The following is a 14,028-nucleotide window of genomic DNA, read 5'->3' on the forward strand; positions in this document are numbered from 1 at the left end:
GTGGACTCTCCCAGTAACTGCGTTGTTGAGGGCACGGCAGATGCTTTGGGACACGTGCTTGTGTAGTGCGGGGATGGCACACCGGGCAAAATAGTGTCGGCTGGGGACCGAATACCGAGGGACGGCCACCGCCATAAGATTGCGGAAGGATTCCGTCTCCACCAGCCTAAAAGGCAGCATTTCCAACGCAAGCAGTCGTGAAATGTGCGAATTTAGGACTGTGGCCTGTGGGGCGTTAGCTGCGAATTTCCGCTTTCGTTCAAAGGTCTGGGATATGGACAATTGAACGCTGCGGTGGGACGTGGACGTGGACGTTGATGCTGTTTCTTGAGAAACTGTCATAACAAGTGAAGACTGAGAGGAGGGGGCATCTTTACATGCAGTATGGACAGGGGATTGCCTTGCACACACAACAGGGGATTCTATTGCACGCACAACAGTGGAAGAAGCAGTGGTGACACCCGCTGACACTGGTCGTGGACCCTGGGTTTCGCCCCACAAAGTCAGGTGCTTTGCTGCCATGTGCCTGATCATGCTGGTGGTGGTCAGGCTGGTAGTTTTGTCACCCCTGCTGATGCTGGCATGGCAGGTGGAACATATGGCCTTTTTGGGGTTATCAGCAGAGTCTTTAAAAAAATTCCAGACTCTGGAAGACCTAAAGCTTGTACTGGCAACGTCCCTCGTGTTGGTGTTACGGGGAACGGTTGCCCGCCTTCTGTCTGCGGCCACCACACTGCTTCTTCCTGCCTGTTGGGGTACTCTGCCTCCCTCCCCCTGTGTGCTGCTGGCCTCACTCTGCATGTCCTCCTGCCACGTTGGGTCAGTTACTAGATCATCCACCACCTCCTCCTCTTCCACTTGCGCACCACGATCCTCCTCCTCACTTCCTGGCAATTGTGTCTCGTCATCGTCCACCTCTTGTGACAAATTGCCAGCGTCAACTTCCTGTGGCCGTGGCTGTTCAAATATTTGGGCATCGCTACATGGGATCTCCTCTTCCACCACTTCAAGCGGAGCAGGTGAGGGGCACAAATCTGGAAATGGACCAGTGAACAGCTCTTCAGAGTGTCCAAGTTTGGGATCACTTGCTGTCTGACGACACTCGGCATGGTGGGAGGAAGGAGCATCAGGGTGAGGAGGAGTATGCGGTCGAGACTCACGGCTACTAAGACTTGACCGTGTGGAAGACAGACCGGAGGTGGTGGTGCCCAGGTAACTGGAAGTATTATCTGCTATCCAATTAATAACCTGTTCACACTGATCAATTCTCAATACTGGTGTTGTTCTGTGCTTCCCTAGTAATTCGGTCAAGAAGTGGGAGCGAGAAGATGTGGCTGTTGGTTGTGGCACATTTTCACCTTGGCCACGGCCCCGTCCTCTGCACGAACCATCACCAGAACGTCCACTTCCACGTCCCTTGCCACGCGCCTTGCCCATTGTAAATGAAGTAAAATAGCTTACACTTGCACTATCAATGGAAAAAGGGAAATAAAGAGTAGATTAGAACCGTGGAAGAGGAAAACCACAGTTCTATTTCTCTGGCCTACACCCGACTCTTTTAAACAATCTGAACAATCAGGGAGAAACTATTACTGTTTTTCTTTACGTAAAAAATACCAAAACCTGAATAATAGAGATTTTTTACTGTGGGATGGTGACTCGCCCCCTGGGCCGTGGGGCACTCGGAGCCGGGCAACAGGGAGACGATGGGGGTAGTGGTGGCGACCCGGTTCCATGGCTCAGGGTGGTCAGACCAATGGTAGTCTGCTATGTGCTGTTCATGTTGTCTGACTACGCCACCCGTGGATTGCGGCCATTATGAACCGCCGCTGCAAGGCAGTCCGCTGGGGCTGATAGTATATGCAGCTGAGGTAGTGTAACCCCAGGGCAGTGCAGGGGATGGTGGAAGTGATGGTGACGAGAGTCCCAGTACCTGTAGTGCTGGAGAAGCGAGAAAGTACACAGACAACGTACTGCAGTCCAATGTCTTTTACTCACAGTTCATGTGCTCCGGGTCACTTCTGTACAGGCAGTGACCGCCCGAGCCGTGCTGCGTCCACCAGGTGTGGGGCTCGGTCAACTCCCAGGCAGTTCAGAAGTATGGCTCAGGACCCCCTTTTGTCCTTTCTCTGGCCTGCCTCACCAGTGACCCACTTTTGTCCAGCTGCCGCGGATCTGCGCGGGTAAACGTGGGCCCCGTTTCCCGCTGTCCTATATGGTGCCTTCCTAGCAGGTTTGATGAGGTGTCGCACCAATAAATGATCACGACCTCCGGTCTTTGGCTGAGGGTAGTTTCTCCTCCACCAACTTGGGATCCGGTACCCTTAATCTGCCTGACCCTTCACCCTGTATTCTCATGGGTTCTTAGGGTCCCTTCCACCTTCTTGTTCCTGAGCCCTTCTGTTTCTCTCTCTCCTGTTCCTTCTTCTCCTGTTCCTTCTCTTCCTCCTTTCTCGGCCTTTTCTCCAGGCCCACTCCTGAGCAGAGCTCCTACAGAGCCTCTGCTCCCTGTCACCTCTCCACTGAACTTCTCTCCACAGACTGACCCTGATCTAAGATGGTGCCCACCTTTTATACCTCCTTCTAAAGCATGAGCCCAGGTGACCAGCAACCAATGGGCTCCTATCTACGCTCAGGAACCATCCTCTTCTGCTCCTACATCACTGGGTTTTCCTCCCCCCTCCCCACTCCAGCCAGGGACATGGTCTGTCGTGCCTGCATTGGTGTCTAATGGGAGCACCGTTGAACTGTCCCTCGGAAATGGGGTGTGTGTGCTGTATGCAGCTACCTGAGCCCTGATCCATACTCCATCCTTACCCGGGAGTGGAATATCACACCTCTGGCAGAGGTGCAATACCCCTGTAGCGGCCGAACCCTCGGGGCGCTACATTCCCCCCTGGTAAACCACAGCACGTCATCGGGCTGGAACAGAGCAAAAACAATTAAGCACAGGACATGCAAAACTTTTCAAAACTTTACACATTTGAAAACTGACGACAGTTCAATTCCCTTTATGGGAAACACTTTCCTCACTTGTTACACTATTTATAAAACACCTTGCTAATGCCTCCGGAACTCTTTTGTCACATAAACATTATAGAAAACTTTCACATTCTTATTTAGCAGCATATAAAACTTATTCATATAAAACATTTTTAAGCAAAACACATTCTTGGATCCAGGCCGCGGTGCAACTTGCGACCAGGTGTTCATTCTTCTTTTAAGTTCCAAAACTTCAGCAAACTTTTAAACGTGAGGGACTCTCTGTCCCGAGGTAGACGTTGCAGTCTTGTTATAAAACCAGTAGGGGGCGCTTTAGGAAGCGAAGCGCAACTATTTACAGGGGATTGGCCGTTCCCAGTCCTCGGCCGGTTGGAAAGGGGGTGGCTGTTCTCAGTCCCCAGCCAGATAAGGGATAAGGGGGCAACTTTCACACAGGTAACAGTTCAAGATTTGTCCCAATGGGGACCACATTTTCAAAAACGGGGAACAGTCCCAAAAACAGTTCTGATACCCTGACGGGTAACTATATACACAGGTACTTTGCCACTCACTAGTAGAGGTATCCTCCGGATGCTCCTTCTCCCTCCTCATACTGATCTTCATATTCTTCAGACCAGTCCGGGTCCTCTTGATATTCGGATTCTGCTTCAGGGTGCTGCTCTTCTCCTATCCGCTGGACATGAAGGGCATACCATCCCTTTAGGCCTCGGTGTCGGGTGTAAGACACCAAGTCTCCCGGGAACAGATCTCGTTCCGGGTGGCCTTCTGGTAGGTGGCCCTCCACGTCTCTCCGGGTGACAAACACGTCCGTGTCTGTGGTCGAGTCCCGGATGAAACCCCATCCTTGCACCTGTTGGAACTTGACGACGGTCCCGATAATTCTGGGACCTCGCGAAGCCTGGGGGTCTCGCCGGAAGCGCATCTTCTGCTCCGCGCTCCGGGCGTGTAGCTGTTCCTGCCTCCGTCGCCGCGCTCGCCTCTCCCGTTCGAACTGCGCCACCTGTCGGCTACAGAACTCCCGTCTGCGGTTTGCGGCCGCCCGCGTCTCCTGTGAGAACCCCATGAGGTCTTCTCCTGTCGGGTCCCACTCATACTGGACCTCCTCGACCGGGAGCTGGGGACCTTCATCAGGCTGTGGGTCAGGCGGGGGTGGAAGCAGAGGAGCTCTGGTCTCCGCGGGCAGGCCTTTCCGGAGATTAGGATGGACCCACCCAGGTGGTGGAGGGACTGGCTCCCCATCCGGACCGGACAGCTGGGCATACAGGTCCGCGCCCAGGGGTGGTGGTTTTGGGACCGGGGTCGCACGCGGTCGGGAGGCGCTGGTGGTGGTTAGGCCTTGCGACCGGGCCTGGAGCGGGCCGCTTCCTGCCACGCTCGGGATCAAGGGGCACGCCGGGGGGTGTGGCTCAGTGGCGGTGCTTGCGGCTTGCGGCCTAGGTGTTGGTGGCGGGAGCGTGGAAGCTGCAGCGGCTCCCAGGACTTCTGGCTCCGCGAGGGGACTCAGGGGTAAGGCTGCGGTGTCTGGACCCGGGGCAGGGGCGTCCGCCTTACTTGCCTCCTCCGCAGCGTCGTCCTCATCCTCCGGTCTCCTCTCTCCGTCCTCGGGGGCAGGCGCGCTGTCAGGTGCTGGCGGTGTCTCTTGCTGCCGGGCCGCGACGTCCCTCTGCGCTCGGACCATTCTCCGGTCCAGCTCCTCCAGCGCAGTCCGCAAGAACTCCGGGTCTTCTGCGGATTTGTCGGGCCTACACCAGACTATTTTCAACAGATATATTTTTGTGTCACAACAGTCTGGAGACACTACTGTTTTTCTTTATGTAAAAAATACCAAAACCTGAATAATAGAGATTTTTTACCATGGGATGGCAAAACCACAGTTATTGTTTACTGGGGTATACCAGACTTTTTTAAATAGATATAATTGCGGCTGAACAGTGAACGACACACTCAAACTGTTTGTTTTTTTTTTAGATACAAATGACCCAAAAGTGGATAATACAGAGGTTTGAACCGTGGAAGTGCAAAACAACACTTCTGTTCCTCTAGCCTACACCTGACTATTTTCAACAGATATATTTGTGTCTGAAAAATCAGAGACACACTTTTTTTTTTTGGGGGGGGGGACACCAAAGGGTTAATAAGACGGGTATTTGTACAGTGTGAAGGAGGAAAAAAAAAGAGGATTTAGATGAAAAAAAAAGGATTTTTCCTGGCCCCCGACACCTGGTGCTAAGTCCAGCAATTTCAGCAACAGGAGCACACAGAACTGTAATGCAGCGTTTGCTGGTATAACCACTGTGTCTCCTATACAGCCTGCCTGCCTGATATCTGGGATGGATATTAGTCCTGAGAAGGACTGTTTGTTTGTTCTGGCAGCCTTTACAGACCCTACACTAACTATTTTGCAGTTTATATCTCTCCCTAAATCAGCAGCGCTGTCCCTACACTGTCTGATCCGGAGCGACTGTGTCCAAGATGGCGGCGCCCGGTTTTAAATACTCGAGGTGACGCTGTGCGGCCAGCCAATCACTGTAATGCCCACAAACAACATGGCTGCGGCATTACAGTGACTGGCTGGCAATCCCTGCATGTTCATTGGCTCTGTAAAGAGCGCCAAACATGCAGGGAGGGGACCCGAGCTCCCGCCCGAGTAACCCGGAAATGCTCAGTGCTCGCCGAACATCCCGAGTAGTGAGATGCCCGGGCGAGTACCGAGCAGTGTCGAGCATGTTCGCTCAACACTAGTCCCTATGTTGGGCAGACTCAAAATCCTCGCTGGTCACCCCTAACTCAGGAATGTCAGACTCAGGAGACACTACCTCCTCATCTCCCACAAGGACACAAAAGGGAAACCTGTCTGACTCTGGGTGTGGTGATATCTCTTCAGGGTTACCTGGTTTCCTCACCGCGCCAGCGAACCCTGAACCCGTCCACCACAGATCCCAGAATAAGCAGAAGTCCCGGCCTATAATAATAGGGTGCAAAAAGTCTTGAACGATGCTGACTTTGTGGGACTCAGCACTTTGGGCCGTTTCAATGTCCACTCTGGCCATGGAGTAATCCTTAGCATCGCCATGAATGCACTGTATGCCGACTTTTTCCCCCGGGATCAGTTGGAGAGGAAGAGTGGCCCTCACAAGGGTCATCAGACTCCCAGAGTCTGGCAGCGCCGTTACCTGTCGCCCGTTGTTCACTTTCACGTGACATGCTTGTGGCCCCTCGCTGGGTGCACAGCTCACACTGCAGGCCGGATATGCGTAATATGAACAACGGTGTCCCATGCTGCAGTCCATCTATCTGCTTGGGAGTCAGAGGACAATGGGCAGCTATATGGCCTGGGCCTTGGCACCTACAGCAGATCACATCACCCATAGGGACCTTGGGCACCACCTCCCCCGCTCCTTTGGACCTTGGACGCCCGACCCACTTTTGGGCCTCTGCCTCCTGTTGGGACCCCCAGTATGGAGTGGGCTGCCTTCCTGCGGAACCCTCAACCCCCTGGTATCTCTTGACCAGTCCGACCAGTTCATCGGCGTTCCGGGGATCACCCTGGGCAACCCAGGTCTGCATTGGTCTTGGCAGGGAGTGCACAAACCTGTGCATTACCACTCGTTCCACCATCTGCGCAGGCATAGCGGACTCTGGCTGCAACCACTTCGGGACCAGGTGCAACAGGTCAAATATTTGGGAGCGAGGGGGTTTATCCCGGTAATACGCCCAGCAGTGGACCGGCTGTGCCCTGACAGTCGTTGTCACCCCTAAGTGAGCCAGAATCTCAGTGTTTAGCTTGTCATACTCCTTAGCATCCTGCAAAGCTAGATCATAGTACGCTTTCTGGGGCTCCCCCGTCAGGTATGGCGCAAGCACCTCTGCCCACTGCTCTGGCGAAAGTCTCTCTCTCGGCGACCCTTTCAAACACCGTCAGAAAGGCCTCAACGTCATCCCCCGGGGTCATTTTCTGCAGGGCTCCCCTTACCGCCTTCCGGGTGGAAAAATCGCCTACTGACCTTGTTGTCGGAGCTGTTGCCGAGCCACGGATCGCCTCTGTTAGCAAATCGATCTGCTGCTGCTGTTGTTGTCGGCACTGGTCCTGTTGGGCCTGCTGCTGGAGCTGGAGCATCAGCAATTTGGTGGTCTCCTGTTGCGTCATCTGCTGTTGATGCTGCATTTGCTGAGCCTGCTGTGCCTGCAACAGATGCTTGAGCAGATCCTCCATCTTGTCCAGTGTCACTTGCTGGCTTATGGCAGACTTTAACGAGGACATGCGGTTCTTCCTATAGAAGTCACACAAGTCTGCTGGGAACGCTGCCCGCACGTCTAACACCAATTGTAGGGATTGTACTCACTCAGGTGCGATGTGAGGCTGTCGAGCCCAGGGGATGGGGAGGACTCGGCGCCCGGGCCTTGTTGTTAGTTTTGGGGGATGTCGCGGTAGTCGGCTCCCGGGCCCGTACCCTGGGCCTCTCTGTTAAAAGGGTGGATAATTATATGAAAGTTCGTGACGCCACCTGTGGTGTCTGGTGAGGATCACCAGCGCTGCGGCAGCCCACTGAGGCCGGTGTTAAGGCAGCTTGCGTGGTATAGCTCCCCACAGGTAGAGCTAGGCCTCAGGGCAGCGTAGGAGAAGGGATGCAGGACAGAGGAGACCCAGCCGGGTCTGAAGAAGGATAGGCAAACACACAGTTCACTTCAGTACCTTTTACTGATGGAAGTTCAGGCACATTCCGGAGCACTGTAGGGTGAAGGGTGCATATCAGGATCCTCCCCAGTGAGCGGGTGTAGGGCCTCCTGTTTCTTGCCTTTGTGTAGTAAGTTTCTGACCTGCCTGGGGCTAGGCCTAACTTTGTCTCTGTCTTTGTGGTAGGGCCTTCTCTTGGAGTACACGCTCCCAGCTTGCGGGGCCTCTGTGACTCCTGGCACTGGTACGTATCAGCTCTTGGGTGATCCTGGGACCTGAAGTCTTCCAGGGGTCTCCGGTTGTCTCTACAGGGGGATATACAGCCCTGTAGACGCGGACCCGGTGTCCGGTATATGTTTTCTGGGGTGAGCTTGTACAGCTCCTCTGCCCCCAATGCTACTCACTCCTCTAGCCTTCGGCCTCGCTCGAGGCCCTCACTAGGCTATACAAACTAGCGGCAGCTTGCCGCGCTTCACCGCTCTTATGGCGTCGGCATGCCTTAAGCTCACTATTCTGAGCTACAACTGAGTCTGACTAAACTGACTGAGCTCCACTGCAGTATCACTTCTGCAAGGGCTCTCCTCAGACTAGACTGAGCTCCACTGCAGGCTGACCTCTCTCAGTCTTCTCTACTGCAGGAACTGACTGCCTAGCTCCACCTTCCCTATTTATATCCCTATCCGGGCTCCCTCTGGTGGTCTGAGGTGGAAGGTGGAGGTGTGTGTGTGCTATGAGGGCCTCTTGTGGAGGAATCCGTCCATGCACCCCTCTAGGATCTGTGGCACTAATGCACAGCAGGGGCGCCACAAGGCAAACAGGAGGCATGTTCCTTTAAATGTCCAGTACAGTTTATTGGCTTAATAAACCGGCCAGAAAGTAAAAGGCAAATGACGCGCCCCCAGGGCCGTGGGGTACTCGGCAGCCGGGCCTCCGATAGCCGGGGGATATCACGGTGGCTGGCCTGGTCCGTGGCCCAGGGCGGTCACTCGAAAGGGGGAATATTATATATATGGGGATTTGGGAAAGTTCGTGACACCACCTGTGGTACCTGGTGATGATCACCAGCGCTGCTACAGTCCTCTGAGGCAGATGTTAGGGCAGCTTGAGATGGGACGGCTCCCCACAGGTGGAGCAAGCCTCAGGGCAGTGTGGTAGTAGAGAGTGGGTCACGCTGGGCGTTGTAGTGCAGGGGGAACAATGGTGCCGATGAAGAATAGACAGAGGCAGTGCAGTGATCTAAGATTTTACTCACAGTTCTTTAGACACTTCACAGGTGCACTGTACTGGTAAAGGCCTCCCGCGTTGCGCTGTGTTCACAGGGCAGAGATTCAATCCTTCCTCAGGCAACTTGGGAATACCTGGCAGAACCCCACTTTCTCGTGTTCCTATTTTGACTGTCTTTACTCTGGTCCTTCTCCCTCCTGCTCTGCGCTGCCCACTCTCAATCCCGCTCAGGTGCTCTGAAGTCCTTCCAGTACGTCGGATCCGGGACCTACTTGACCCTCCTGGGGGATTAGAATGCCGCAGCGATCCCTCTGTCTTCTGACAGATGCGGGGCGTACGGGTGCCGTCCTGCACGCGCCGTACCCCCTGGGATCCTTTCTGTAGAACGGAGGAGCCTACTCCCTGCTCCCCGCCGGGGCCTTCTGACCTGGCCCTAGCTGTGGAGCAGATCTCCTAATGAGACTCTGCTCCCGGACTGTTCCTCCGAACAGTACCGAGCTGTTCTTCTGAACAGCTCCCTAGAACTGACACGACTGCTCCACCACTGAACTGCCACCCTAAGATGGCTTCCCTATTTTATACTCCTACTAAAGTGCTCCCTCTAACTACTTCCTCCACCCACATCCACTACTGGTTCCCCCCTACCTTTGGGTTCCCCCCACTCCAGCCAGGGTCAGGGCTCAGCAGAAAAATACATTGCGTCTTGCCCCTCCAGCCGGCCTGGAGTAGTGTAGTGTTGGATGCAGGTGTGTTGGGGTTCCGTGCAGCACTCCCACCTTACCTGAGAGAAGGGAGACACCACACCTCTGGGTGAGGTGCAGTAACTCTGTGGCGACTGAACCCTCAGGGGCGCCACACAAACAAACAGCCTTTAGTGCAGGCAAAAAGCAAAGTAAACAGTCCTTTTAGCAAAAGTCTCTGGTTAGCCAGCGCTGTAGTCACACAGCTGGTGTAGCATCCAATACACAGCCTAGTCTGGAGACAACCACACACAGGAGGCCTCCTCCCTCCAGACACACAGACCATGAGCCAAACAACAGCCTCCATTATATAGGCTGGTAACTGTGGTGCCCCTGAGGGTTCAGTCGCCACAGAGGTACTGCATCTCACCCAGAGGTGTGGTGTCTCCTTCTCTCAGGTAAGGAGGGAGTGCTGCCCGGAACCCCAAACACCTGCATCCAACACTACACTGCTCCAGGCCGGCTGGAAGGGCAAGATGCACTGTGTTCTGCTGAGCCCTGTCCCTGGTTGGAATGGGGGGAACCAAAGAGAGGGGGAACCAGTAGTGGTTGTGAGTGGAGGATGTAGAGTAGGGGAGCACCATACTAGGCGGTATATAAACGGAAGCCATCTTAGGGTGGCAGGGAGGAAAGGGTGAGGACAGAAGTCAGACAGTCAGTGAGGAAAGGAGGGGAACAGAGTCTCGTCAGGAGCTCTGCTCCAGAAAGTGGGGCCTAGTTATAGAGCAGAGGTGGAAGGCTCAGTCGACAGAAGGGATCCCATGGGGTACGGTGAGTGCAGGACGGCACCCGTATGCCTGAATCTGTCAGGTGTCAGAGGGATCAGGCCGCAAGAAGGGGACCGGTCCCTGGACCAGCCGTGTTACTCCAGGTCTCAGCTGGAAAACCGGAGGCTTCTGCACTTCCATGGTGCAGTTGCCACAGTCTCACCCTAGTCACCGTGAAGGGCATCAAGTAGGTCCGGGAACTCCAGGTTGCCCAGAGGGACTTCAGAGCACCCGTTCGGGACTGTGTGTGGGAAAGTGCAGGGCAGGAGGGAGAAGACCCAGCGCGAGAAGTCGGTCTAGTAAGGAACATAAAGAAAGTGGGGTTCCGTCAAGCGCTCCTGATATACTTGAGAAAGTGCTGAACCCCTTATCTGGTAGATGCAGTGCGACGCGGGAGGCTGACACCCGTACAGTGTACCTGAGAACCTTGAACAAGAACTGTGAGTAAAACTCGGATGACTGCACTGCACTGCCTCCGTCAGTTATTTCTGCTGCGCCATCTGTCCTGCACCACAAGCCCCAGTATCACCACCATTTGCACCTACACTGCCCCGGGGGCCCGCTCCGCCTGTGGGGAGCAGGAACATCCCAGCTGCCATCCCATCACCCCCGGAGTTCTGCAGCAGCGCCGGTAACCATTACCGGAATCTTCAGGTGGCATCACAAGACAAACTGTACACTAAAACCCCTTTTTAAAGAGAGACCCAGAGTACGGGCCCGGGAGCCGACTGCCGTGACCTCCTAAACAAGATAAAAGGCCCGGGTACCGAGTCCCCTATATTCCCCCTGGGTGACACATAACCACACCCAGAGGTGAGGTATATGGGTTGCTGGACCCGCCCATTATCTCCTAGCAACCCGTAACCCATCTCCCAGGTGCACCAATTAGACTTCTTAGTGCTTATGTGCACTAGAGAAACTAAACCGGGTTACATCACAGAGACCAGCCATCTCTGTAATACATACCTCCCATCGACTACGCGACCATTAGCCACCTTGCACTCTTTCTGACCACAACCTACTTACATTCTCTGGCCTCTCCCCTCCAGGTCCACAATCCCCACTTCACAAACGTGCACACCCTCGCAGAAATCTCAAACACCTTGACCTACACTCACTCTCTGAATCCCTTCTCCCTCTTACAGTCATGAGTTCTTGTATATAGAGCTGCTGCCGCTATATATAACACCACAAAAGCTGCAGCTCTCACAGATGCCAAAGCTCGCACAGTCAACAGGCAACTTTGGTTCACCAACCTGACTAAAGAACTGAGACGGTCCTCCAGGGTTGCTGAGCAGAGATGGAAAAGGTCCCACTCCAACGAATTCAAACAGTCCCTCATTACTTTCAACTCCACACTCATTGCAGCAAAACAAACCTACTTCTCATCTTTCATATCCTCCCTGTATCACAACCCTAAACAGCTATTCAACACTTTCAATTCTCTCCTCCATCCCCCAGCGCCGCCTCCCTCTCCTCTCGTCTCAGCTGAAGACTTTGCCTCACTCTTCAAGCAGAAGATTGACACCATCAGACAAAGCTTTTGCCTAAATTCCCCATAGCCCCTCCTCATATCTACTCAACCCTCCTCCTCCAAAACCAGACCAGCTTCTCCACCATTACGAACAATCAACTTTCCTCTTTACTCTCCAAATCACATCTCACCACCTGTGAGCTTGACCCAATCCAGTCCCACCTCATCCCTAACCTTACCACAGTCTTCATCGAAACCCTAACCCACCTTTTAAACCTGTCACTAACTGGTGTCTTACCCTCATTCTTCAAACATGCCTTGACCACACCCATCCTCTCTGACTAGCTGTCGCCCCATATCACGTCTCCCCTATGCCTCAAAACTACTCAAACAGCACATCCACCTTGAACTGTCCTCCCACCTCTCCTCCTGTTCTCTCTTTGACCGCCTCCAATCTGGCTTCTGACCGCACCATTCTACTGAAACTGCCCTTACTGAAGTCACCAACGACCTACTGCCAAATCAAAGCAGCACTACTCTGTCCTCCTCCTCCTGGACCTGTCTTCTGCCTTCGACACAGTGGACTATTTCCTCTTACTACAAGCTCATCTCTCAGCATCACAGACTTGGCCCTATCTTGGACCTCCTCATACCTAACAGACCGGACATTCAGTGTCTCCCACTCATACACCACCTCCTCATCTCGCCCCCTATCTGTCAGTGTCCTGCAAGGTTCAGTCCTAGCACCTCTGCTTTTCCCGGCCTACACCTTCGGCCTGGGACAGATCATAGTCTCACGGCTTTCAGTATCACCTCTATGCTGATGACACACAGATCTACCTCTCTGGACCCGATATTAACTCCTTACTAACCAGAATCCCACAATGTCTGTCTGCTATTTCATCCTTCTTCCCTACTAGATTTCTAAAACTTAACATGGATAAAACATAATTTATCATCTTTCCCCCATCTCACTCAAACTCCCCATCTGACCTCGCTATCAACGTCAATAGCTGTTCATTCTCCCCAGCCCCGCAAGCTCGCTGCCTCGGGGTAACCCTGGACTCTGATCTCTCCTTCAAACCTCATATCCAAGCCCTTTCCACTTCCTGTCGACTCCAACTCAAAAATATCTCCCGGATCCGTGCATTCCTCAACCAAGAATGTGCAAAAACTCTAGTGCATGCCCTCATCATCTCCCGCCTTAACTACTGCAACCTCCTGCTCTGTGACCTCCCCTCTAACACTGTCGCACCCCTCCAATCCCACCCATCCCTTGTAGGCTGTGAGCCCTTGCTTGCAGGTTCCTTTCTCCTCCTGTATCAGTCAGTCACTTATATTGTTCATGATTATTGTACTTGTTTTTTGCTATGTATACCCTCTATTTCACATGTAAAGCGCTATGGAATAAATGGCGCTATAATAATAAATAATAATAATATTGCAGCATTGCCAGGAAATGAACAACCAGCACGTGCCTCCTTTCAGTCACTGGGCAGGGTGGCATCAGTTTTAGGGCAGGCTGGTGTCAGTCACTGGGAAAGGAAATCTTGTTGGGCAATGGCCAAGTGGCAACTGTATCTGCACATTACAGCGTCCGGTTTGGTTTATCAGGGATTTCCTCTTTGCTCAGGATGAGGATTTCTCCTCCACTTTATTTATTTACGATGGTGGATGATTGCATATGCCACTACTTGTGCTGCGGCTCAGGTGTCTCCTGTACCGGATCTGTCAGGAGGTGGGAAATGGTAGAAAGTCCATTTACCATTCTCCTCTCTCCTCCATGTGTCTTTTGTTGATGCCACTTAGCGGAATGGAGTGCAGCTGCGGCGCCCCCCGGCTGTCTCTTCGTTCTGCGCTGCGTAAGTTCAGAAAACATTATTACAGACTGCTCAGGCGATCCCGTCACCTGTCAGCGGTTTAATTGTTATGGCTGATCTACAGTATATATATGTGTGTGTATATATACAGTACAGACCAAAAGTTTGGACACACCTTCTCATTTAAAGCTTTTTCGGAATTTTCATGACTGTGAAAATTGTACATTCACACTGAAGGCATCAAAACTATGAATTAACACATGTGGAATTATATACTTAACAAAAAAGTGTGAAACAACTGAAAATATGTCTTATATTCTTGGTT

Source organism: Phyllobates terribilis, unplaced genomic scaffold (assembly GCF_046119375.1).
Source record: "Phyllobates terribilis strain yellow unplaced genomic scaffold, ASM4611937v1 Scaffold_7__3_contigs__length_470593459, whole genome shotgun sequence".
Lineage (NCBI taxonomy): Eukaryota > Metazoa > Chordata > Amphibia > Anura > Dendrobatidae > Phyllobates > Phyllobates terribilis.